Source organism: Anthonomus grandis, chromosome 14 (genome assembly GCF_022605725.1).
Source record: "Anthonomus grandis grandis chromosome 14, icAntGran1.3, whole genome shotgun sequence".
NCBI classification, from domain to species: Eukaryota; Metazoa; Arthropoda; class Insecta; order Coleoptera; family Curculionidae; genus Anthonomus; species Anthonomus grandis.
The window spans coordinates 7,092,327-7,120,274 of NC_065559.1; the positions used below are offsets into that span (position 1 = coordinate 7,092,327).

Here is a 27,948-nt window from a genome sequence, read left to right on the forward strand (position 1 = left end):
CAAGAGACCAAGTCCAGGTGGTAACCTTAAAAATTCCTTTCCACAAACTCCGGTAATCCGTATCATCATTTTTCACTGCCCTCTATATCCCTGGCCAGACGGCCAGATTTTCTTGAGACTAGTTGCATCTTTTATAATTAGTATCATTTTAGGTTCCTAGTAGGAAATTTCCGGTATCCAAGAGTTTACATATCTGCAACCATCTTTTATTAAATAATCAGTTTCTCTTAAAATTTTCCAAAGAAACTTCTGCAATGTAACAATTTTGACTCTAGATAATGCTGACTGTCCAAAGCTGGTATCAGTGACAAAAGAGAAAGAAGTTTTAGTGCGACTGCTTGAATCCTGAAAGCAGCACAAGAATATAAACGCCATCTCCACATTGATGCAAATAAATAAAATGCTCACATTTCTACGAAACTAAAAAACTAGCAACGTTTACCAGGCAAGGGATTTTTAATTGTCATTATTAGACAATTAAAAAAACCACATTTAACTAGGTCAATAAAACATTGTGTGTTTTACACATATCCACAGTGCAATAATGACCCAAAATCATCCCATCAGTTTGATTAACCTCAAGCATGTATCCAGGGCGATAATGTAAACTCTTCAGTGCTTGGCACAGGACATTAGGATATCGGCGGTTATTTCTTTAATACTTTCAGTGACTGTAAGAGTTGCAAGAAATTCATAGGTAAGTTTACTAGATGAGGAATATAAAGTGGGTTTCAGGGTAAATGGCAGCACCGACTATAGAGTCGATTTATGATCTATGAGTAAATAAATAATATCTTAGCTTTTGTATACAGAATGACTATGATGTACATATCGTTTCCCGAAGAAGTTGCTTCTAATTTTAGGATACTGTATCAAAGTTTTATATATGATCAATTTAACCAGTAACTGTGGTCCACTGGTTAAAATTTAATTGCTCTACTAAAATTTTTAAATCATATCCAATAAAGTGCAACGGATCAAAAGCATATTTTAATATAAGCCCTAAATACCCTCATTGAAGTTTGATTTAACCTTCACTAAATTGTTTTAAATATTTTCATTTATTTATTGTAGCTATAATATACATTAGACCTGGCCGCAAAAACCCCGTTATAGCACTCGAAAACTATTCCTATAAATTGCAAAACAAATATCCCGATCGTACGTATTGGAAGTGTATTCTAGCTGATAAAAATAAATGCAAAGCTAGGATTATTACCAGAGGATCTAACTTAGAGAAAAATTCGTCGACTAGTTATCATAATCATCCAGAGGAGACCTGTGATTATTCAAATTTTACGGCCCAAGTCGTTAATATTGTAGTCAAAAAATAACGAAATAATAAAATAAAAAAATATTTTTCTCTTTTTCCTTTCATTTTCCTTTCCCTTCTTCTTCCACATCTCTCATATCGTTTATGCTCTTACAGATTTATTTAAATTTCCTTTTTAGCGATGCTATTTTTTACCCAAGGACGTAGGCATCCGAAAATAGTTTTTGACGACCAATACTACTCAATCGACTATAAAACTAACGGTCGGACTTACTGGAGATGTTCTTACAGGGAAAAAACCAAATGCAAAGCGAGATTTATTACGACAGGTCGCATGATGATGATCAAACATTCATCCAGTCAACACAATCATGAAAAACAATATCCCGACTGTTATGGATTGGCATCGCAAGTAGTTTCTATTATAAGAAAACCGAATTAGTGATTAAATGAAAATAAGATCTTTGGGAGTGAAGCTTCTGATTTCCTCCTGTGTTGCACTGTTACTTCTTACTGTATGGTTAGTTAGTACACAGCCTGTTGACATTTTTCATTGAGATACTGATGACATTGAGACAGTATTATGTTGGAACTTCTAGGAGCATGGTGAAGGCTCATGTAAGAGCTGGTCCCTTATAAAAAAGGTAACTGAAACCAACATCCTAATGAATCTCAATGAAATTGTTAATGATCTTAATGGATTCTCGTGTTTTCTTTTGATACTCGAAAAATTAATTTGAGGTCAGGATTTCAGTTGTATCAAAAAGGGTCTTGCTGATGTTCATAAGGGATAAATGGGAGATTTTTGTGAATAGAGAGGGGGATGAGAAAATCACAGAAGGAATTTAGAATCTTTGTTTATCGGAATATTATGTCAGTCAGGCACCAGAAAAAAATTAGAACAGCTCTAGTACTGTTGCTTATGGTTGCATTACACAGGGAGCATGTGCTTTCAACATTATAAATGCTTTTTGTTTCCTCCCAGACTGAAGAAATTTAATTACAGCTTTTGGCTTGAAACACGATGTTATATATATGATCTTCTATGCAAAACTAATTCCAAGACGTGGAAGATCTACTATAAAACCAACGGTCGAACTCACTGGAGTTGTTCCATTGCTACTGGTACACTTTAAGTATTCCTCGATTATCCTGCTAATCTTTTTTATTTAGATACTGATAACAATGAGACATTATTGTGTTAGACCTTCTAAGAACATCTCAAAGAAACAGAGTTCATTTGCAATAAAAACAACCGTATATAATATCATTCGATTTTTGATGGTTTAAAAGTTTTTGTCGTTCTTTCGATTTTTATAGAAATTGCTTCATGCATTACGTAGAAAATGTATAGCAAGAATATCAAAGAAAGAGTGAACAAGTAGGGGAGAGTGTTCCACAATCAGATACAAAATAGATTTTGCTAAGTATTGTCCTTGTTTATTGAACCAACCAAAATATGATTATCACTAAAATAAATTAAGACTAAACATAAGTTTTTATGGTAGAACAAACATCATAAACATCAAAAACTAATTTAAAAACAGTTTGTTTAACAAACGAAGGACAGTTGTCTGTTAGTGGAACACACATGTTTCACATCCACACACTGCATGTTCCACAATAAGACAAAAGGTAATAATGTTTTAACGAACTTCTAAAGCTGAAACATTTACTTCAAACATCAAATAAAATTGTTGCCGCTTTGTTGTTCCCACATGTGCTGGTTTTAGTAACACCATCTTAATGTTTTCCAAACATAATGCAACGTCTTCTATTTCGGGGTAAATGAAGCTGTTATTATACTTAACGGACTTTCTCAAAAATTTGATCTCGCATTTCTTATCCATTTTACAGAACACTTCAGCTATGTAATAAATTTTTTTCTTTTTGTCCATAAATTCTATCAAAATAAAATCGCCAACTTCTGGCTCTTTATTAAGCTTATCTAGAAGTGGTGGTGGATCGATTTCTCCTACAAAATCAATATCATCATCGGAACTTTCGGTTACAAGCATCGCCGCATCTTCATTTTCTTCTTCGTCTGTTGAGTCTTCATCGATTACTTTTCTTTTCACGACCGTATTCTTCTTAACACTTTTTTTTCTTTCTCGCTCCATTTGTTTAGCTTCTAGGGCGATCTTTTCTGGAGTGTCCGTGGCGATAATACTTTTAGCTTTTTCTCTCTTCTTTCTCTGATTTTTTCGTTCTTCAGCTTTTGGGTATCCTTTAAATTGTCGTGGACTTACGAAAGTTTCTTTGTGATTTTGTGTAGGTGTTGTGTTTAAACTAACTGATACTGAAACTAAGGAGTCTGACATTATATTTTCTTCAATGCATTTTGATGTTGATGGTTGATTTGGATCCATAAGTCGTTTGGCTTCTTCATTGTTTTGATCCACATTCCTATCAGTTACGCTGCTAATTGCAAAGTCGTTATCTGTAAATATGAATTTATCGAAGGCATAAATCCCAGTTTTTCGAAAACCAGATTTGATATTAGCGGGAGTCATCGATTTTTCAAATGCATAAGCAACACAGCCAGCGATATCAAAAATAGAAACAGGTATCCCAAGGTGCTCTAAAAGCCATGTTTGTAAGGCAGTATTGTAGAATGATTTAAACGAAAAAAATACCGAGACATCTAATGGTTGCAGCTTGTTGGAAGTATGTGGCGGTAAGGTCAGAATGATCACTCCATTTTCCTTGGCTACATTTATTCCTTCTATCGTTAGATGACTCTCGTGATTGTCAAAAATTAGGAGAGAATGGTTTTCTGTTGTGCTCGACCTATGTTTAATGAAGTGCCTTGCAACGCTTGGAAACAATTCACCAGTCATCCATCCAGAATCAGAAACCAATCCCAAAGTACCATGCGGTGCTCCATAAGTCATTCGAGGATTAAACTTTTTTCGTGGAAAAATCATGACTGGTGGTATTGTATTCCCGGATGCTGATATAATACAACAAGTGGTGACCAGTAAACCTCGTTCGGCGCTCGTGCAGGAAGAGACCTGCTTGATCCCTCTCTGAGCAACAATCTTTTTCGGTTTTTGGACGGTTGTGGTGGCAGTTCCATCTAAATTATAAATTCTTGTACCGCTGTAAAAATTTCCATGGTTCTGAAACACTTTTTCCAAATTTTTGAAAAAAAGTCCAACATTGTATTTCTTGAATGATGTCGTTCTGGAGAGGCTACATCCTTCCGGCTGGCGAAGACTTAATTCTGCATATCTGGACATAAATCCAAGGAACGCGTCCAGCTTCCTTGTTCGTTTGCCAATTTTCCGGAATTTTACAATTATTAATAGTTGCCATTTCATACGCCAGTTTTCTGATATTAATGACCGTTTGTCCGTAACACATTTTTGAGCAAGTTAATACGTAATCGTCTAGGGCTATTTCTTGATTTTCAGAAAAAACTTTTCTACAAGCATAATTTGGAGTCATTTTAATCTCTTTGGTGGGATTCTGTTTTTGCCTTTTTACATATTCCGTTAATAAACCGTTTAAAATTTTAAATTGTATCTTTCAGCTGCTTGCCTTAAAGATATCTTCTCTTCGGTGACTGCTCCAATAGCAGCTCTCATAGACTGTTCATCAAATTGCCCTTTATCGCTTATTCGCTGAGGTCCTCGAGCCATTTTTCCTGAAATATAAATTAATTTTTTACAAAAAGAATTACTTTTTCAACAACACTCCAAACAAGCGTTGTGTTCCACAAACATGCTGTCTGAAGGTGGAGCACAACCTACAATACAAAATTAAATTTAACTGTGACCTTCATACATAACCTACAAAAGTAAACTTGCTTATAAAATGTCGACAAAATAGCCCAAAATTTGATGTAAAGGTTGTTTTTGTAATACTAGTTTCAGAAGACAAATTCGAGCATATAATATCATATCAATGATAGAAAAAACTTACCTTGAAAACGATTTTTTATTAAAAAATGCACAAAACCAAGAAAACAGCGTTCAAACTTTGTTTACCACATCGGTGTGTATAACCGCACTATCCGAACGAAAAACGTCAAACTTGCGGCGGGAATTTCAAAATTACATGCTTTGTCTGATTGTCGAACATTCTCCCCTAAATAGTAAACCGTTTCATAAATATGAGTTGGATGCATAATTGTTCTTTGAGTAGTAAGAAAAAAATAATTTATCAATATGTTTAATTTTATCATACAAGTTATATGCGTTTCAATGCAAGTGATGCTGGCAGAAACAAATTTACTACAAAATGTTAATTATCAGGAAAAGTTACTTATTTAATGAATATTCTTATACGGTGAAATACTTTCAGATAAGTGATACAAGATTTTTTTAATTAACCTATTTACCCAACAACTAATTCTAACCATCTGCCCTTAAACATTCGGCAACGGCGGATGAAATTACTTTTTATACGCTCTTAGTATTGGTAATTACGTTGGCCGTTTGTCTTATTTTTCTTCGCAATTCTACTTCAACCTGGCTTTGATTGATGAAAACAAGTTCTTTAAAATATCTCCATCGAAAAAAGTCTATAGGGTTCAGGTCAGGTGAGCGCGGCAGCCATTGGATGGTTCCTCCCCTTCCAATCAATCGATTATTAAAAGTAGTATCGAGATGTTGTCTTAGAATTAAAGCGGAGTGAGGAGGATCTCCATCGTGACGCTAGAGATACGTCTTCAAGTAAACCGTTCAAGTTATGTTGCAAGAAATGTAAATAATTCTCTTCCTTAAGTTGGTCCGATTCATTTGGCTTCAATGATACACCCGTCCATAGATTGACTGAAAACGATCATTTCTCACCATATAAGAATAAACAAAGTCCCACTAATGTAAATTGTGTATAATAAATATTTCCGTTCTTTTAAAACTGCTTTCGTCACTCTACCAAATTGAAAAAGAGGGTCTTGTCTATTACGATGCAGCATTTCCTGACAAAACTGAATCCTTTTTTGAACACATTGAACATCATAAGGATATTACAGATTCCTTTGTAAAATTTGATGAACTATGGATTTAAAGTCTTGATATGCGAAACACTTGCTGCTGGGTTCTTTGTTGTAATATCCACAATATCTTCTTCATCGTCATTATTCTTTTTCATTTCATTATTCTAGGCCTTCCTACTTTATGGCCAGGATAGCGATTTTCACAAAGAAAATGTCATTCATATTCTCGGACAGCAACTCGAGCGTTTCCATCATAAAATCCATAAACATAGTGCATTTCCACATATTCGCAAGAAATATAAGCCATTTGTAAAGGTTTACTTGTAATAGTCGCATAGGACTGAAAACACCACAAACTCCAAAAAGAGAAACAACCTAAAGTGTACAGTAAATATGTGACAGAAGGTTCATAAACAAGCCTAACTTGTTCACAAAACACGAACCCATGCGATGAAACATCGGTATGTGGAGCTTAAAAGTTATTGGAAAAAGCATGTTTATGTTTCTAATAAAATGTTTTATCGTATGAAAACCTGCACTAAATAAGGTAACTTATTCTGCTACATATAACTGCTCGTTTTTGGTCGTACTATATTATAGTTGCTTTATATCTCTTCCCAAGCCGGAGGTACTAGAGCTGAATCTGAAGAAGCCAACCAGCAGGAACATGGCAAGTTCGTCATTGTTTTTCTGCTTTCTGTTTGATGGAATATCCTAATAAACTTTCTCTCTGTTATCCATCTCTAGTATAACGGCCTTGTGATAAAATTAATAGTTCTTCTCCACTTTATTCATTTATTTCTTTAATAATAAGATCTACTGGACCACAGTCAAAGTTTTTTAGAGTATCCACTAAATCATCATCAGTATCCACTAAAAGGAAAAAGCTTGCTATTTAGTGCGAGTGTGACACTAAAGAGTGAACCATTTCATAAATATAATTTAGAGGCGTAATTGTTTCTTTCAGTAGTTTCTATTTCCTTCCAGTTACTTAAAATACAAAACTGCTTACTCGGGAAGGAGTTACAGACAGGCAGGGAAAATCGGGGGTTTTCAAGATTTTATTTTAAAAAGATTGTGATATTTATTAATCTAGTGTTTGTTGTATGAAATAGAGAGGCTTGAAATCAGCAGCCTTTTGTCAACTGTAGGTCTTTAAATTTCCATCGCCAATATAGTTAACAAGTCTTCTGAAAAATGAAACATTTCAATGATTACAGCCATCTCCATTTTACCAGCAGATCAGCAACACTCTTCGGCATTTTTCTTCTATTTCTAGTATTCACACTGTTTGCAGTAAGCACTTTTCACTATAAATTCGACAAATGTACCGATACAGTGCCCTATCAACTACGAGACGCTCTAGAGGTAGTTGAACCCACGTTTCTTCCACGTTCCATCACCTGAAACGTTCAGTTCGGTAGTTGTTTCTAAGTCTGCGCAATTTCTTCTATAACAACACGTTTAAAAATATTGTCAGCCACAACTTTCACATAGTTGCGTATTTGCTTAACAATTATTTGATACGTTTTTTGGTTTAAGAATCGCGGCATATACAACAGGCCACAAAACGTCTGTATTCTATTCAGTCAAGGATTCCATTCAAAAGGTCATACGTATGGCCAATGAATAGACACGACGGAATCATTTGCGTCTCATAATTTGGGCATCCGAGACCAGCAATAAACACTGTGAATTTAAAATACAATATTCCACATTACTCCATTTAGATACAGTAAGTTCTTGATCACCTTTTTTTTCTATAGAAGAATTAATTTGAGGTCAAGCTTTCAGTTTCATCACAAAGAATCTTGCTAACGTTAATAAGGGATAAATGGGAGATTTAGGTAAATAGAGAAACTTATAAGAGCAATTCAGAATCTTTGTTTATCGGGATATCTGGTCAGGAAGCAATGAGGATGGTCTTTGCCCACACATGTTTCTACTTATTGGCTTCTTCAGGGCAAAGCAACAAAAAAAAAGAAGAAAGAAAAATATAAATGAATCATCAACAGGAGCGAATAACGAATTAGTGTAGTCGGATCTAGAACATTGGCATGATATTATATCACACAGGTAGTATATGCTTCCCACATTATAGATGCTTTATTTTTCCTTCCATGTCGGAGGTAGCAGGGCTAATTCTGAAAATGCCAATTGGCTGAAACACGTGTCGGCAAGTCCGTCCTTGTTTTTCTGCTTTTCGTCTGACGGAATATCTTAATAAACTTATTTTTAAAGTATCACATATTGTTAAGTTACATGCATCTCTATTTTTACATCCTTGTGATAAATTTAATAATTCTTCTCCACATTATTATTTATTTCTTCAATAATAAGATCTACTGGACAAGATCAAGGTCCTTTTGGGTATCTTCATTATTCATTAAATAGAACGAGGTCATTAGTTAAAATACAACAATGTTACCTCAGTTAAGTCTTATGACAAAACCAGCCTTCTTCTGTTCCTTAGCATTTTCTTGGCATCAGTTCTAGATCCTGCCTCCAGATACCTTAACCTTAACCTTAAAGCCACGTAATATCACCTTGAGCCCAGCAGTTTTCTAATAGCTTGAAAATCTCTATGATCTTCTATGCAAAACTATTTCCAAGATAAGATCTACTATAAAACCAACAGTCAGACTTACTGGAGATGTTCGATGCTACTCATAGAACTATTCCTTTCCATTGAGATACTAATGACAATGAGCCATTATTATATTGGAACCTTGAAGAGCATTGTGGAGAGTCATGTACCGGTTGTTCCATTAGAGAAAAATAAAATTTGGGATCAGTGTCTTAACGAATCTCGATAAGATTGTTAATGATTGTAATGAGCTCTAATGTCTTCTCCTGATACAAGAATGAATGAAGAATGAGCTCTCAGTTTCTTCAAGAAGAGTGTTGCTGATTTTCTTAAGCGATAAATGGAAGATTTAGGTGAATAGAGAAAAAGAGATGAGGAAATCACAGGAGAAATTCAAATTCTATCGTGGTAGGCAAAATGAATGGTCGTTATCTTGTTTCTTTTGCTTTGATTCTCTAGTTGCTTTGACCTGAAGAAGCTAATGAGTAGAAATACGTGTCGGCAAATAGCGTCGTTATACTGCGATAAACTTCTTTTTTGAATGCTCACCTTACTGCAATCAAACAATTTCCTCAACAAGTGCTAATTCAGGTTTTTTGGGGGGCTAGTGCTGATTATCAATTTATCATATTTTACATTGTATGACCGCAAGTTATTTATGATCTGTCAAAGGCATTTGATTGTGTGAGTCACAGATTAAAGGTTATAGTTTGGATTGGTTGTTTTCAGTTCTGTGTGCATATAATTTAATATCTTTGATCATCCGGATCAATTTGGGTGTACTGTAAAGTAAGGGAGTATTATGAAGTCAGATGCACCTCTAGTAGTACATCATTGCGATACATTTAATAATCCTTCCCCATTACTCATTTATTTCTTCAATCTTCAGATCTACTGCACAACAGTCAAAGTCTTTATGGCTATCATCACTAAGTATTCACCAAAAGAAAAAGCTTATTCGATGGTACATATTGGAGGTGTTCCATTGCTACTCGTACACTATTAAAGTTTTCCTCGATCATCCTGCTATCTCTTTTTTATTGATATACTAATGACAATGAGATATTATTACATGAAAACATCTAAGAGCATGGTGAAGACTCATGTATGAACTGTTGCTGAAGAAAGACCTTATGAATCTAGATGAGATTGTTGATGAGATTGCTGATGTTTATAAGAAATACATGGAAGATTGGTGTAAATAGAGATACAGATGATAAAATTACAGGAGAAATTCAGAATCTTTATTAGTTGCTGGGAGTTTTGTTTAAAATTAATAAAAATGTTTATTGTTAATGAGTTTTTGTTTATTAAAGTTTAATATTTAGTTAATCAAAGTTCAATATTTATTACTTTGATCTTCAGAGTTATTAATTTTTTTTGAAAGTATAACGAAATGATGGAATTCTTCTGGATTTTTGACGTTTTTCAAATGACTTATAAAAAGACACAAGCGATAACTAAACTTTACGAGGATGGTCTCAACCTTTTGGTAAATTACGTTAAATGAAGTTAAGAAGATCTGCTGGACCTAAAATGTATGCTGTACTATAATGTTGCAATGCTACACAAGACCTAAACTAGTCTAGAGAGTAGAGAGTAGAGATTTGTATTTTCCGTTCACGTTTCTTTTCAACTCCTAAGAAGAACTATAAGTAGTGACATTTCATCATTAAAAAAAGATCAAGTTAATGTTTTTCCCGTTTATGACACACTCTGCAATACAAAATTAATAAACGAAAACAGAAAAACTTTTTGCGAACTTTGTTGTTGTCCTTTAAAACGTCAGACCAATCCTACCTAACCCATTAAGTGACTTTGCGTTTATTTTTACTAATCCTACATATTTTTAGCCACCAAAGTATACTTTTTTGCCGGCCGCAAAAATCCCCAACTAATACTAAACAACTACGTGTACACCCGACATTCTAAACCGTCGGACAGGACTTATTGGGAGTGTCGCTCAAAGAAGGACTCCAAATGCAAATCCAGGATCATGTCAAAGGGAAACAAGATATTTTTCGGAGAGGATCACAACCATTTACCACCCAGGGTTAATTTCACAGGCCTGCCATTTCGCATTTTTTATGTAGTGAATAGAAATAAGACTGACTCTAATGCCGGACCGGATTTTCACACTTTTTATTACAATATGCTTTGTAACCAGGAGAAGGTAAAAGGGGAGAATAAGGAGGTAGTTTCTGATAATATGAAGAATTAAATCAATGTTAGTATATTAACTGAAATCGTTGGAATAACATAAGTCGAAATGATTTAGTAGGTAGCTTAAATCTCCAAAAACTGGAGCAGCACTTCTTGATTTTGTTAGCTCAGTCTTATATTAAACAATAATGAAGATGCATTGAAGCTTGATGTTGAAGGATTAGGAGGTAAAATTTTTTTTTACAGCGCACAAGTTATCATTGAATTGAAAGGTCTGGGCTTTGCTCTGCTTTGCTTATTGCTACTGGCTATTATCAAGCTTTGTTTCATTATTGCCAGTTTTGTCACATCTTTCAAGCTAACGCTCATTGAGCACACACTTATAAATGTCCTCTTAACTACATGAAATGTTCTCATCCAAGGAGTATCAAAATTTATCATCACTCAGAATCTAATGAAAGGGTTGGAATTGATTGAGCTTACATTGCATCATATTGCTTTAAGTTCATCAGGTCTTTCATTTCTTGGCATTGCACCATGTCCGTCATCGTATCCTCATTTTTCCAGTTTCATTTGAAATCTGGATAGCTTTGAAGTTTCCTTATGATTAATTCATCATTCTGGAACTACTTGGATATCCAATACATTTAGAAACATTCATTGAATTAATTTCTCTTGAATAAATTACAAATATTGCAGTGAAAAATATTGTCTCCTCTTATTTTTCTCAAGATTATCCAAGTTCACCAGTGTTTCTAATCCGTCTATGTACCAGAAGATTTTTAAGAAGTCTAAATCCGATATCCACTCTACACACTTTGACTAAGACTCAATTTCCGTCTATGTCTTCTGATTGTTGTTAGAAATTGAATTATTTTAAGGGTTTATAAAACGGATATCTTGGACTCATTATTCCTCACAACTTCTTTTTCTTTCAAGGTCTATTTTGTCTAAGTTTCTTTAGTGCAGTGTCTATTGATTTTCTCGTAGTTGCTCTTAAGAAAAGCTGTCGATCTGATTCTTATCATTCGATCTGCTTAATTATTTCAGACCTTTTTAGCAAATTTAGTTCAGGTTATGGTTGTTCCGAAAACTGGTTTTATTTTACTTGTGTTAGTGTTTATGAAATATAAGCTTTTAGTCTAAGCCTGTAAGATATCATTAAATTAAAAGATTTGGATTCTGGTTTACCTTTCAAAGAAATAGCACAAGATCCAACTCGATCAACTTGACACATTGGAAATGCTATTGGCTATTGCCAGCTTTGGTAGGCTAGTGCTTATTAAACATTGACTTATAATTACATAAAACATTATCAGTTAACAAAGAAATATGAGTAAAAGGATAAGGTATCCCTAAAGTAGTAAAATATATCCTCATGCAGAGAATGGTTTGCTTACCCCTGTATTACCTCTTAGTTAATACATTCTATTTGTTATCATCAAAACTAATCAGATAAAATTTAAAGAAAAGACCTTCACCCAGAGTGACGAAAGTGAATTGATCCTCTTTTAATAGGTGTATCGGCTCTCTCATTTCCTGGCACTCCATCATCCCCAGACACCCAATCCTTCAATCCTGAGTTCTAATGTCCTCAATTTTCGTAGTCTCATTTAACATCTGGTTAGTTTTGATGTTTCCTTTCTTTGACTCATCATGCCCTTGGAACTGCCTCGATATCTCATATTGATTTCTCTTCTACAAATGACAAAGGTTTTTCAAGTAGTAGAAAATATTCTCTCATCTTGTTTTTCTCTATATTTTCTCACCAGAGTTCCTGCACTATCTGCGTACTATAAGATCCTCATAAAATCTAGAACTGGTTATTCTATTCTCTGTTCAGTTTAGTACCTATTTCCAATAACGCATATTCATTTCATGCAAATCACTGGAATAAGGTCTAGCTTCCGTCTTTGTTCTGATTGTAGTTAGAAATGGACATTTTTGAAGGATTTATGAAATGAACATCTAGGACTTATTAGTCCTGATTTCTTTTTCTTTCAGGGTCTTTTTTACTTTGTCTACAAGCTTCTACAGTGTCTATTATTTTTTTTGTAGTTGCTCTCAATTAAAGCTCTTGATCTTATTCTTATTGCCCATTCGATCTTCATGCGTCATCACATTTGGTAGACTAGTGCTGATTGAATACAGTCTTATAACTGCACAATTTATTATCAGTTAACAAAGAAGAATAAGTAAAGGGATACAGAAAATACAGAAAATGGTTTGTTAATCACTGTATTATCTCATAAGTATAAGTAACTTCTTTTAATAAGTTCATCAATTGTCTCATTCATTGTGATTCCACCATGTCCAGAAAGTTTTGGTTTAAAGGTTCTAGTATCCTAATGTTTTTAGTTTCATTTCGCATCTGGATAGTTTTGTTGTTACAGTACGACCGATTCAACATGCCTCTGGAACTACTTGGATATCCAATATATTTAGAACCTGCTTGTTTATACTATAGATGCTCTTATCCTTTTTTCTACTTTGCCTACAAGCTGCTTCACTATATACTCTGTTGATTCTCTCTATTGTTTTTCGAAGGTCTTTGGATTAAATGAAAAATTTCTTATTGATGTGAAGACCCTTTTAGGGCTCAGAGTGGTCAGTTTTCTAGATTCTTATACCAAGTAATGGTTAGTCAGTCTTTAATCAGTTTAATAATCTTAAGCTTACCACTTTAATTTTACCAGTTTATCCATGTTTTCAACTTCCAGACTAGTGCCTGTTACTCAAGGATTCTTGTTCCACTTCTTTCCATTGCATTACATCTGTCTCTTTGCTCGTAAATGAGTTTGTATGTTTCCTCAAGAAATCCATTGATGATTGATTTGTACCATAAAACGAAGTGATTTTGCTCCTCTTTTTAAAGATAAATTTACAAATTGCTAAAATTATTACGAAATTTCTTTACTCTAGTTACATTCTACATACAAGAAACATCTTAAAGAAATACTATTTTAAAGATTATTACTCAATATTTAAAGGAAATATTCCCCATTTGCGAAAGCCGGAAAGCAAGTTATCTTTGATGGTTGGCTCAATCATATTCATCATTTTTGATAAGAGTGGAGGAAAATTTTGTTTCTAAATGTTTGTGTTTCTAATACCATCTTCAGTGCCTTTCCATTCTGATAATACTTTGCGCCAAGCTATTTTGATTGGACGAAAAAATGCCACATCCAAAGGCTGTGTTAGGTGGGTACTATTTGCCGGCAAACAAACTAAACTTACTTGATTTTGACGACAGAATCTAAGGGAATGAACTGTCAAATGAGAAGAAAGGTTGTCACATATTAGCACTGTCTTTCCTTCTAATTTTTTCAATCTCGGCATCATTTAAAATACGAGCCAGTCAGTAAATAGGTTGCTATCAAACCAACCCGAAGAACTAGCATTATAGCGACATCCTTTTGGCCCATTTTCTGTCCATGTAGTCCACATATTAGTAGCTCGATAAACCACATATGGTGGCAACAGTTCTCAAGCAGCATTTCCTGCAAACATGACAGATATTGATGTCTTCGAAGCATTTCGAATATATTGGATACAGGGTATTTAAAACCTTTCTTGACAAAAGATGGACGACCGTAAGGTTTGTCTCATCAAAATTCCATATATTGGTTGAAGGAACATCACGTAATTCACTGGCCAAATTATTGAAAAAGTTGCGTAGAACAGTTTCATCTACTGCCGCTCTTGCCCGCTTTACATTCTTGGCAAAGCGTAAAGACAAATGGTGATGTCTTGCAATAAACGAATTTGCCCATTCAATGCCGGTTAAATTATTCTGGAAGATCTTCACATTTCTCCCACATCTGTCCAGATAATCCTTAATAATATGACGCAGCTCTTGAGTATCGTCTGGAAAACCAAAGTCTCCCAAAGCAATAATGCACTCAACAAAATCCTCTTTCTCTTGTAAAGAAAAAAACAGGTTGACCACCTGGTTTTCTATTATGTAAGTTTATTTAAAATCGTTCTTCTAGGTATATTGTACTTTTGTTCTGCTTTTCTGTGTGATAGTGCCCCTGATCTAACTTCAGCCAAGCATTCTTCCAATGTTTCTTTGGTATAGTCTGCATACCTTCTGGCCCCAGCTTTTCTTTGGTATTTCCTAGGCATGCTGAAATAAGAAAAATAATTCATGACGCCGACCTTTAGTTTTTTTTTTTGATAAAAAACAAACAGAAGCTTTCTTCATTATTTATCTGAAATACTTTAGCCGGAGCAAAGTAACCCCAGACTTGTAGTTTGAGGTGGCTTTGCTCCGGTGAAAAGTAACCCCCAAAACTGCGAAATGTTGACAGTAAAACCGAAATTCGTTTTTCAAGAATTAGTTACGACTATTAAATAGTTCTACTAGGTAAAAAATAATCACAAGGTAATTCAATATCAACTTTGCCATACTTACTTGTTACACCTAGAATAAAAACCAAAATACACACAAAATTGTTTGAGGTTAAATTATAACAAAATATTAAGCGTATCTTCCCTCTGCAGTTGACTGAACGGTACTGAAGGTATCGACGTGCGCAGCGCGCTCCGTATAGCCAAATTGGTAATGTTGGATACACTCGCGGTTTGGGTGCGTTATATTTACACGTTTTTGAGCGGGAATTAAAATACATTTTTTTTTTTAAATGGAGCAAAGTCCCCACGGGGGTGGAAAAGTCACTCCGGTTTACGGTAGTGCAGTGGGTGTATGAAGTCTGTTATGCACATAGGTCTCCTTATGGACCGATTGGACCTCACCGAGAGTTATCAGAAGCCAATAGCCATGGAAAAACCAGGACTCTCTTGTTTAATGGACTTAAAGCCGCAATTTTTCACAATTTTTCCAAATTTGAACTGATCTATCTCACTGGAATGTATCCATTTGCGTAATTGATCTTTAATGACACAGAATCAGCTTCTTGTACATTATTTTTTAACCATGTGTTTTTTTAAATGATTTTCAGAACAGCTTACTCGTGTTATCGTTATGTTCTGAGAAACCCCTGCTTGTTGTGAAAATTATTTTTATTTACCTACTCGTTGGAAATATGTTATTTCAACTGAAAAATGATTTTATGTCACTTGTATTAGTGTATATGAAATGTAAACCTTTACTGTAAGACTATACTTATACGCTATAGAAAATATTATTGTTAGTCTAAAATGATCAAAATAACTATATACAGTATGTTATTTTACATAAAGGTAAGTACATAAAAGCAACTGGATATCTAGGCATTGATGTCATCTTTTTAGAGTAAATTGTTCTTACTTACGGATTATTTTGATTCTTTGTGTAATAGTATTCACATTGTTCACGTGAAATGGCATGGTAGAGGTACCAGAGCATCCCATTGTTAACACGCCATCTCATGTTAACAATGTGATGTGTTAACAATGATCTATTTGTATGTTATTTACTATGGAGAGAATGTGTAGCAGGTTTACGACAATTCTCTGTTGAAGCCTTGATGATGGCTTAAATTAAGGCCGAAAAGTCGACATTCTGGAGGAAAATCTGTCGTCCTAAACCTGCTACACTTTCTCTCCACTTAACTCTAAGAACGATATATTAATGGTTATTTCCATTTTTTTATTACATAGTTTAGATTTATTGCATTAGTTAATTAAATAGCTTTGTACTATCATACGAATCACAATATTGTAAGTTATTCTAAATCCATGAAAAAAAAACAACAATACTTAACATGCGGTTTGTCTGCAGCCGCTTTTTCAATCCAGAATATCCGCCATCCATGCAGTTTATCTGAGACCACTTTTTTTGGACTTTCCCAGTTAGGTTAAGCTAATGTATGTTCATGATAACGCTTTTAATTCGGTTTACTATTTATAAGTTTCACAATAAGTTCTTTAAATTTTAATTTAGAATAGGCTTAATTGTTTCACTTTAGGGCAATTAAAAGAGACTGAAATTAATTCAAAATTAAAACCAATGAATTTAATGTGATTATTTTATTTAGGTCATTTACTTGCCATTGCTTTATACGTTAATGTTATACTTGTATAGTAAAATAAGATTGTACTCCTGCTGTTATATTATCATTTGTTTATGCAGCTTAATTTTTATCATATTATGAATGTGTAATTTCTAGTAGTTTATCCACAATAATCATTTATTAATCAATAGTCTATATCGCAACAGTTTTTATCAAGAATAAAGTGTTAAGATTGAATGTTGTTTTAATAATCCCCATATCTTCAAAACATGTCCATTTCTGTTTACTAAATATCATTTTTTTAGTCGATAGACATGTCACTAATTTTGTGCCTATGAACGAAAAAGTCGCGCTCCTACAACTGAATTCGTCATCAATAAACACCAACATAATACAGGTATAGGCACCTACCACTGATCGCAGTAAGAAGGAAGTAGAAGAATTTTACTTTCATATTAAAGGCCTTATAAAGAGACTTCCTAAACAAAAAATCTTGATCTTAGTGCCAAAATAGGCAAAGGAACAGAAGGAAAACACCGGTTGGCATTGGAAACGTACTCTCAGTCTATTTGTATCCGAACCTGTTACCTACTTTTACCAGACATACCACTATACACCTAAACTTCTGCCAGAGATGACGATACCATCCGAAACCAGATAGATTACATCTTAGTAATCTTAATATCTGTATAATCTTAGGAACCTTAAGAACGACTTAGTAAGGAAGGACATCAACAAAAAACGACAGACGGATTGCGGACGCACACATAAGAATAAATAATGATACTTGCTCAAACAAAAACTAAATGTCAAAGATAGGCAGATACCTGAAGAATGATAAAGTGAAACATAAATCATGGAGGACAGAAGAAGTTTTGTTACTCATAGAAGAGGGGAAAAAGAAAAAGTACAGTTCCTCAACATACAAAAGCATACAAAGAGACATACAGAGGAAAATTCGAGAGGCCAAACAAAAAAGAATTGGATAACAAATGCTAAGAAATAGAAGTTTTGCATAGGAAAATTAGAGAAGTTACAGGGTTCAAAAAGAAAATTGTTGGAAAACTCATAAATGAAGATATTAAAGAAACTTGAAAGAAGTATATTGAGCAGTTGTTTTTTGAGGAAACAGGAAACCCACTCTCCATTTAGGCTGAGTCTGTTTAAGTTAAAACTGCCATTAATATAATACTTTAAGACACGAAAAGAGCTCCAGGGCCGGATGGAGAACATTCAGAATTCCTTAGACTTCTTGACGATGAGTCCATCACATTTTTTACGATACTGGGAACATTCCAAATTAAATTTGAATCTATGATTTTACCAAAGAAACGGGGAGCTAAACAGTGTGGTGACTACAAAACAATTAGTTAGTAAGTGACATGCTTAAGCTGTTCCTCATTCATCAAAGAATCTATAGATTCTATAGCGAGGAAAGAGTATCACTTACACAACTTGGATTTATGAAGGGTATGCAGCTACAACCCATATAGTTAACATTCGAGGAGTTACACAGGGCTGTATTCTGTTACCACTGATATTTAATCTCTTCTTCTTTTCTTCTTCATCTGGTGCCGTATAAGGTCCTCATTACAAGTTAAACGATACGGTATCGATCATCTCTGAGTATGTGACCTAGATAGCATAACCTTCGGCATTTAAAGGTCTAAATCTCTGCCCTCTACCTCTCTATAAACCATATGTAGCATTTGATCATTGTCTGATGGAGGTCTAAATTTAGGTTATTATTGCAGAAGAGTGATCTCATTTTCTGATGATTCTGAGAACCATAAACTTGGTTTTAGTGGTATTTATGTTTAGACCCGTCACTTTGACCAAGTCTAAAAGACGTTGGCGGTCCTGGAGATCATCATAAGATTGCGGTGTCATCAGCATTGCGGATGGTATTGATCACTTCACCGATACTCTTAACTCTGCACTCCTGATCAACGGAGTCATGGAATGAATTGTGAATTGAACTGTCGAAACAGTGGGCTGCCAAGGCAATTATGCATATAGGTCTCCTAATGGACCCGTCATGCCCCACCGGGGGTTACCAGAGCCCAACGGCGTTAGAAAAACCAATAAGGCTCTTTGGTCTGAAGGACTTAAAGTCACTCGGTGCACTGAAAGTGTTACCCAAGTATTTGAACCTGACGCGCGTGAGTGCTGGGCACTCCCTGACTACATGGTCAACGGTTTCATCCTCGTCACAGCACCACCGGCATTCCGGGTTGTCCGCAATACCGATGGAGTTGGCTTCTTAAGTGCCAGTGACCGGTTAAAAAAACTGTCACTAGCCGAATTTCGCGTCTTTTTAGGCGTGGTGGATTTTTGGTGAGACAGGCAGAAAACCTACCTATGTGCGCTTTGGCCTGTCTCATACCAGGGGACTCAGTGCATCTTCGGTGGGTCCACTTATCCAGCACACCCTTCATTGACGCGACCGCTACGCATTTAGCGATACCAATTATGGGTTCGGGCCCCATCGGCATATTCGCGGATCCCAGTCTGGCAAGAGAGTCCGCTTCCTCATTACCTGCATGGCCTGCGTGGCCAGGTATCCAGACGAGCTGGACCCTGCAGCCAATCTGCACCAGTTTTTTCAGGACTTTTATGCACTCTAGTACAAGCTTGGAGCTTACCTTTGCAGCCGTGATAGCCTTAATGGCAGCTCTGCTGTCCGAGCCTATTGATACGACTGTATTGCGGTGTCCGCAGCTTAGGATTTTCAGCTAAGATTTTCTGAGCTCTGGATTTCCAAATTTTTGCGTGTCCGATCTCGCCAGCCTGTACGCATAGCACGCAGGTGGCCTTCTTAATTCTGGGGTCTGCATGGTCGTACCAGGAGAGTTTTGAATCTAATTTGGTTCCCAGAAATCGAACTGTCCTGGAGTAATGCAGCTGCACGCCACCTAGAGATATAACAGGGGGCGTGCCAAAGTTACATCTCCTCGTGAATAGTAGGAGCTCTGCTTTTTTGGGGTTAATCCTGAGACCTTCCGAGAGGCACTATATGTCCACCATACGCAGGGCTCGTAGCACCATACACCAGCCTCTACTAGGCTACACAGGCCTACTCAGCGTAGGCCTGTGCGTATAGGCCAGCATTGTTTAAAAGATTTTCAGGCTGTCGACCACAAGGTAGGGGACAATACTCCTCCCTGTGGACAGCCCCTAGCCGCCAACGTTTTGACAATCTCGTTGTTGAGCTGGGCAGATACATGACGTTTCGAGAGCATGGTCTCTATCCAGCTAACCAAACAGGGTTCTGAGCCGCGACTTTCGAGTGCTTGGCAGATTAGTGCGAAAGGGGTGTTGTCTAACGCCCCTTCAATATCTGGAAACGCACCCAGGCAGGCCTTGCCACTACCCAGAGCACCCTCCACCTTCCTCACGAGGTGGTGTAGGGCCAGGTCCGTGGATTTGCCCGCCTGTCATGGAATTTAATCTCTACATAGAGAAAAGAGGACCTTGAAAATACCGAGATCGGAATTTTGTGAAATGGTGAATTAATGAAAAACATCCGGCACGCAGATGATACAGTGGCTTTTACTGATAACATCAACAACTTGCAAGAACAAATGAGCAAAATAAAAGATGTCAGCAGTACATAGGGCTTAGAAATTAACGTTATCAAGTAAAGTAAGTAAAACCAAATTCATGGTACAACAGTAGACGAATTGGTTGAAGATAACAACTTAACACAATGAACTAATAGACAGAGTAAAACAATTCACCTACTTGGGAACCACGATCAAGCAATGATAATTGGGACCACTCACAGGAGATTAGGTGTAGAATGGCTAAATTGAAATCAATTCAATCAAAATCAGACTTTACATTCAGATGCTCTATATTCTCGATTCTTTTTTACGGGATGGAGTCATGAACATTAACCGATGCAGTAGAGAGAATACTTGAAGCCTTCGAAATGTGGTTTTACAGAAGAATGCTAAGAATCTTATGGGTTAATAGTGACAACCATTAATGGAGAGGATGAAGAAGGACTTGGAGGTAATGAATATTATTAGGAGAAAAAGCTTGAGTAGCTCGTCTATATTATGAGGAACGAAAGCAAATTACACCTTTTGAAGTCTCCAAAGGATAGTTCGTGAATGACGTGAGAAGAACACCAGTTACAGAATATCATGGCTTAAAAACTACTACTGAACTATTTATTTAACAAAGTCATTATATCCAGGATGGGTTAATGATTCTTCTTACGAACTGATACTCTCTTCCCAGTATTAGTTACAATTAGTTTAACATTTTTTTCTACGGTCATAGCAGCACGTTTCCTAGATCTCGTTAGTTTAGAAAGAATTTCTTCTTGTCCTGTTTCACGGTCTTTCATAAAATAGGATCCTTGTGAGCAATTGAGTTAAAAAAATTGGCTGCTTACCACTGACAGTAAAGACTTTTTATCAAACTGAGAGCATAGTACTATAGGCACTAATAAAGGGCAGTAGTATGTACATCTTATTGGAGTTGGTGACAGTTGAGCATAATAGTTGAAATTGAAATGACTTTCAGAGCTTCTGTGAGATCTATTTATATGGAGATGTATATAGTATGGGGTTCAGTGACCCGGAAAGATAAATCTTTAGAAAATGGAGTATTCAGAGGTATGCAGGAGTTGGCATAAGTCAACACTTTTATTGAAAATAATTTGGTAAAAGTCAGTTACGAATAATATTAGCCTCGTAACTCAATATCTTCACCACATCTATCTTTCAAGCTTGTCCAATGCTGTTGACATATAATATGTTTGATAAAAAAAAAATCAAAATATCTACTGGAGGAACTTCAACAAACAATCTGGATTAGAATAGTGCCCATGATTATGGAATCATGATCTCCTTGTATTAATTTGCAAAGATATAAGAAGTTGTTAAAAAAGTAGATAGCTCATAGGTTAGTTCTCAAATTTTCTATCAACAATTAGTTGCACATTTAGCATTAGTTCTTGGAGTGGATACTATTTTCTTTCCACTTACGGCTGACGTTTACTCACCAAACAAACAAAGAATTGCACCATTCGTTTCAAGTAGTTGAACAGTCTTTTAAAAAACAACACAAAGTTCTTACTGTTGGCAGATCTTTTAATCCAGGTACTAATAAAGAGAAGCAGTTGATTATATTGGAACTAGTTACAGCACAATAGTTCTTGAGCCTCTGAGGGATTTATTTCTATGTCGTATACAATGGAGTGCAAAGTTCAGCAATTAATAGGTAGCAGGCACTTTTTCTGATCAATTATCTTTATGGAGCATCACTGATATTGTTAAAATTAATAAAAACGTTTTTTTTTGAGGTGTTTAACAAAGAAAATAGGGCATCCAGTGGTGGGCAAAATGCTTTGACTGTTTATTGATAATAACAGAATTATCTTTAGATAGCCTAAGGAGCTTCTATTTATATAAAGGTGTGTTATATAGAGCGTAAACTGTAGTGATCCAGAGAGAAAGTTGATCTGATGATATAGCATTTGTAGAAAGGATGGGTGATTTCGATGGTGAGTACCTTCAGTTACAGAATTAATTGACTTTTTTAGATAGAAGCAGATTCATAATTATAACATTAATAGAGCAGTTTTTTGATGTACTCATTGAAAATTGGAACCGAAAGCTGTTGAACCAACAAAAATATACAAAAAATAAATACTTTGAGTCACTTGATAATTTATATAAATTTGCACATTATAAAGCTTTTTTATTCAATATACTAATCCAGTATTAATTTTAGAGGTCGTTTACTTTAAAATCGGCGTAAAACATCCCCGACTAATAGTCAGAAATTACATATTTGGAAGAAAGAATAAGTCCCTTCGGAAATCTTATTGGAGCTGCGTCTCTGAACGTAGAACCTTTTGTAGAGCCGTTCTGACGTCCCAAGGGCAGGAAATCCGGTTAAAGGAGCATCATAACCACGATCCCCCTTCTATTGATTTAGAAGGGTTGGAGAGAAAGTTTTTTGTTAAGCAGCAAAAAACTCCAGAGGGGTAGTAACAGTGGTAAACAGCCATCTGGGTGAAAACTCCTGTGCAGAGTGAATTTTGAGTATGCTTGAGAAAAAGTTAACCATTTTGACGTTTACCGATATAATCATAGTATTAAGTACCTAACCTAAATATTGTGACTTTTTTGACATAGAAATCATTTTATCGTACGATTTTTATTAATAGGCTGTATTAGTGAGGTTCTAGGCCTTTTTTGTGTGCTGAATTATTCATATTATGGTTTTTAGTTAGATATATATAGAAAAAAATAGTAATATAATTTCCTGTCAGTAGCACAATCTGCATCTTTTTTTATATTTAAATTAAATAAGGAGCAAAACCACCATCTTTATATTGTGACTTATTGAGGGCAAAGGATTTCTTATCTTTGTATTTAATTTGTTTTTATATATGTGTGTGTCATTTCCATTAAATTAAATTTTTTGCAGTTTTTTAGGAAGTATAGAACTGTTTACAATGTAGAAAGCTTTTTGTAAGACAATAAACACAGTAGTAACATTCTAGTTTTATCTATTTCCGTTGTTATATATTCCTATTAATTTACTGTTCGTTTCAGATACTACTGTATTTTTTTGCAGCTTTTTTTAAATATAAAAGTTTATTTTTAAATGTGATAGACATTGGGAAACTAATAAAGTCTAACGATCGAACTTCCATTGTCTATATTTTAAATTTAGCACTAGACTTCGGTTGGGAAGTAACTCCAATCGTTACAAGTGCAGACTAACAACAACTGTTCTGCGGGCTTATAAGCTAAAGGTGTATGACATTCGGTCAAGTATGAAGTGCATTAGAACTCCACTAAGAATACCAATCAAGGTTCCAAATACTACACGCATCTTGGGCAGAAGCAGACAAGTTTTGCTATAAGATAAGAGAGACTCTGGACCAACGGGTAAGGAATCCACCAAAAACGAATATCTCCAAGAGGAATAGACTGCAGTCAAAGATCTAAAAAGAAACACCAATATTAAGATCCTACCAGCAGACAAAAGGTAATGCAGAAAACTACAAAAACAAGGTTGAAGAATTCGTGAATGAACTACTAACCAAAAACCCTACACGAACCCTACTTGCTCAAAATGGCCACCATAGTTGGGACCTTAGTGATCTAGTGAAGGTTCGTAAATCTTCTTTCATGGTCTCTATCAAATCTACATTTTTTTCTTCAAGTCTTATTTGATGGCCTTGAATAAGGCCTTCTTGATATAGATTATACCTCTTTCTGCCGATTCCAATTATATTTCTATTACTACTTATCTATTTCCCTAATCTTCAACAGCAACTCCAGTAAGTGTCTCCATTATCTTGGTCTGACGTCGTTGAAGGCTAAATTAACCTTCTAGATTTTCACTTTTGACATCAAATAACACTGGCTTGGTTCAAACAAACTCGGTATTACACTATTCTGTCAAAAACGATAATTTCGTGGACTATCTGATGAATGAAGGGGTGTCATTCAGTCCATCTACCAGGAAACAGTGGAGGAAAGAATTTTCAGAGCTTCTAAAAAGTATTCTGCTTATTTCTCTAATTTATTGCCCTAAATTCGCGAATAAATACACACAAAACAACATCTACACTAAAACTCGAATCATCTTGGTTCAACAAAAGTAGGAATCATTAAAACACCGTACAGAAGGGCAGCCATCATGTGCAGCAATAATGTTGCCGTCAACTGGGAAATAGAAAACATTACAAAATATTGTGATTTCTATGATCCCCTATTCTAAGTGGTGCACCGTGATATTTCATTCAATTTCTTAATATTTTAACTGCTAACTTGTCTCCAATTGTGGCAAAATTTTGATTCCTCTCACCTGTAATATCGTGCTTTTCTGTCACACACTTTCCTATTTTGATCTTTAATTCTGTGGATGTTTTTACTGCCTAGATCATGTATATTAAGTATAGTAGTCCTACCCTCACCTCGTATTTGTCAAAAATTGTTTTTTGTAGTTTTGTCAGTTAACTTATTCATTTAAATTAATTTTGTGTTTGTTCATTCAAAATCGAATTCGTCTCCGTCTCTCATACAGTTTATCCGTTTACTTAAATTTTTTAATAAGTTCATTGTTAATTCAGTAGCTGTGATTTTTAATTTTAATTACTGCTTTCTTTGTGCAAATCTCTTGTGTATCTCCTATTATTTATTATTTATTCATTCTAAAGATTAATTTTTTCGATTTGACATCATCTTTTTGCTTGGATATTCAACATATCAAAATATTCTTCTCTTTGTCTTCTTGTTCTATTATATTCAATCTCTGCTTTATATGCCTTTGATACACAGGAAAAGTTTACGTTGTTTGCCGACGATACGTCTATTTTGTAGCCCAGCTCTTCCTACAAGTCTCTTTACTCTTCTGTGTCTACCGACCTGTAAATAGTTAAACTCAAATAAAACGAAGGTTTTGTGTTTCAAGGGTCTTATGGTTGAGATCTCGATTGGAGCTGTTCCAACTATACGGGAAAATAACTAATAAGTTTCTTGGCTTAATCGTAGATAAGGAACTGAAGTTTGAAGAACAGATAGAAAATCTTGCCAAGAGGACTGCTGTTGGTTGTTTTGCAGTAAGAGTTATAACCCAGGTTCACATGCTGGTAGGTTAGTATATTCATTGAATCTCGTCTTAGATATGGAATCTGTTTATGGAGAAAAGCTTCTACAATTGCTCTTCATATTACAAAAACGTGCTCTTCGTTCTATTTGTAATGGAAAATCTATGAATATATGCACGCCTCAATTTATTTAAGAGAGGTTTCTTACTGTCACTGGTTTATTTATATTGGCAGTTGCAAGCCTTTTATACAAATATCTCCATAGGTTCCTGGCAGACAATCCTAGGTATGTGACACACCAACTATGCAACTTGCAGCAGCCTATTCCTACTTCCACCCTATCGCGGAATTCTATCTTTTATGAAGGCATAAAGGTTTTCAATCACCAACCATCAAACAATATTAAATTGGTACCGACACTAGCTGTGTTCAGAAAACAATTAATATCCGCTGATAGTAAAAACCTCTGATCCAGTTGTCTCAAAATTGACCAAACATCAAACCTTAGTAGGAACACGCACAAATAAGAGGAGCAGTTAATACATGATATTGAAGTTGTTGAACAGAGCAACGGTTACAGATAAGAGCATCTAAGGATCTATGTATATAGAGGTATGTCATAAAGACCGTCAAGTGCACTAATCCAGAGAGCAATTTGATCGTATAAGAGAGTATATAGAAACGGGTAAACTGGGTGATTTCGAGTTTTTTTGAATTGGAGAATAATTGACTCTTGTTAAAATCAAATTTTTTTTTTAGGTTGAAGCGAAGCACAATTCAATATGCATTTTCTACTAGTATCTCATAAAAGTCCATATCTCATGTTCATTCAAAATAAAGTGTAATGATTCAATTTTGAGTAATTTTATTTGAGGATTTCACATTTCAATATTCCAAATCCAATGTAATAGTTATCAAATTCTACTTACTAATCCAATTTAAATTTTAGAGGTGGTTTATTTTAAAATCGGCCTAAGACAGCCCCAACTAATAGTTAGAAATTACATATTTGGAATGAAGAATAAATCGAATCGGAAAACTTATTGGAGCTGCGTCTCGGACCGTAGAACCTTTTGTAGAGCCGCTTTGACATCCCAGGGACAAGAAATCTGGATAAGGGAGCACCATAACCACGATCCTCCTTCTATTAATTTACAAGGCTTGAGATACCGAAGGTTTTTTGTTAAGCAGCAGAAATCTCAAGGAGCTTATAATTATAATTATTATTTTCGTAATACGACTTAAAATGCGTCAAGTTGTAGAAAAATTATTAATTGTATTGTGTTTTTTATATTAATTTTTATTTCTTAAACTTAGGAACCGTAGATTATCTAATTTAGGGCATATTGTCTATCCAGAAACTCTTATACCATAAGCAAATGACAAATTCATTTGTTTTAAATGAAGTATCCTATCAATTAAGTCAATTATAATATTTTCTTTAGCGAATGTAGAAGCCACTTTTCTGAATCTTACAACACAATCAACAATCTATATTCTATATTTAATTTTGAATAATTTTTTTATATTTGCTAACTGAAACATGTCTTTTGAGTACGATTTAATCAATTAAAGAGCTATTTCTCCTGCTACATTTATTCCAGCCTACTGAGAAATGCTCTATGGTGTGAAAAGCTTTGGAGTGGTCAAAATAAATGCTGGCCGTAACTTCATCAAGCTTGTTACAGTTTAAAAAATTGCTTTATCTGTAGACTTTACAGGTAGGAATCCACCACTAGCATACGAAGGGAAAATATATTGAATAAGGTTACAGTGAGCTTTGTACAGCCCCTTGTAGATCTTTCTACAAAATCTCACATATTAAGAACCTTGGAGGTAACATCCAAAATATGCAATCCAGATGGTGGTCCCAATTGATATACTAAAATCCTTAAAAATCCTCCAATTTGACCAAGGAGATATTAACAAATTCGGCAAAAACTATTGGGAGTTTTCATCTAGTTGGATTTAAGTCAATATCATCCATTTAATATGGAGATACCCGACTATTAATGCAGTAGGTTAAAGAAGAAATAGCTCAAAAGCACACATTTGTATCTTTTAGGACTACCGATTTGGGATCTTTTGAACATGCAGCCAGAAATTCTCCTTAACAATCTGCCAGTCACTGTAGCCATAGCTTATCCAACAAAATTTTCTGATTTACTTTATCAAACGCCTTGCAAAGGTCAGTATAGATTGTCTGAAGTTGACCACCACTATAGCTGAGAAGAATTCTGCCTAGAGAAATAAATTGAGCTCTGTCTGCCTGCTAGACTGAGCACCATAATACTAGTGTTCAATAGAAGGAAAATACTGCAGGTGGTTTGTTAGGAATTTATTCATATCGACCTGCAGTCTCTCTGCTGATGTACGGTTGCAAGTACTTTTATAAAAGGGTTATACATTTAGTATTTATATTGAAAAAAAAAACATGAG

General features: G+C 35.1%; 1 protein-coding gene across 1 annotated transcript in view; it reads left to right on the forward strand.

Annotated features, from left to right (window-relative positions):
* LOC126744810 (glutamate receptor ionotropic, kainate 2-like) overlaps positions 1 to 27,948 on the forward strand; it is a 504,704-nt gene that overhangs the window by 236,705 nt on the left and 240,051 nt on the right. The window lies entirely within an intron of this gene.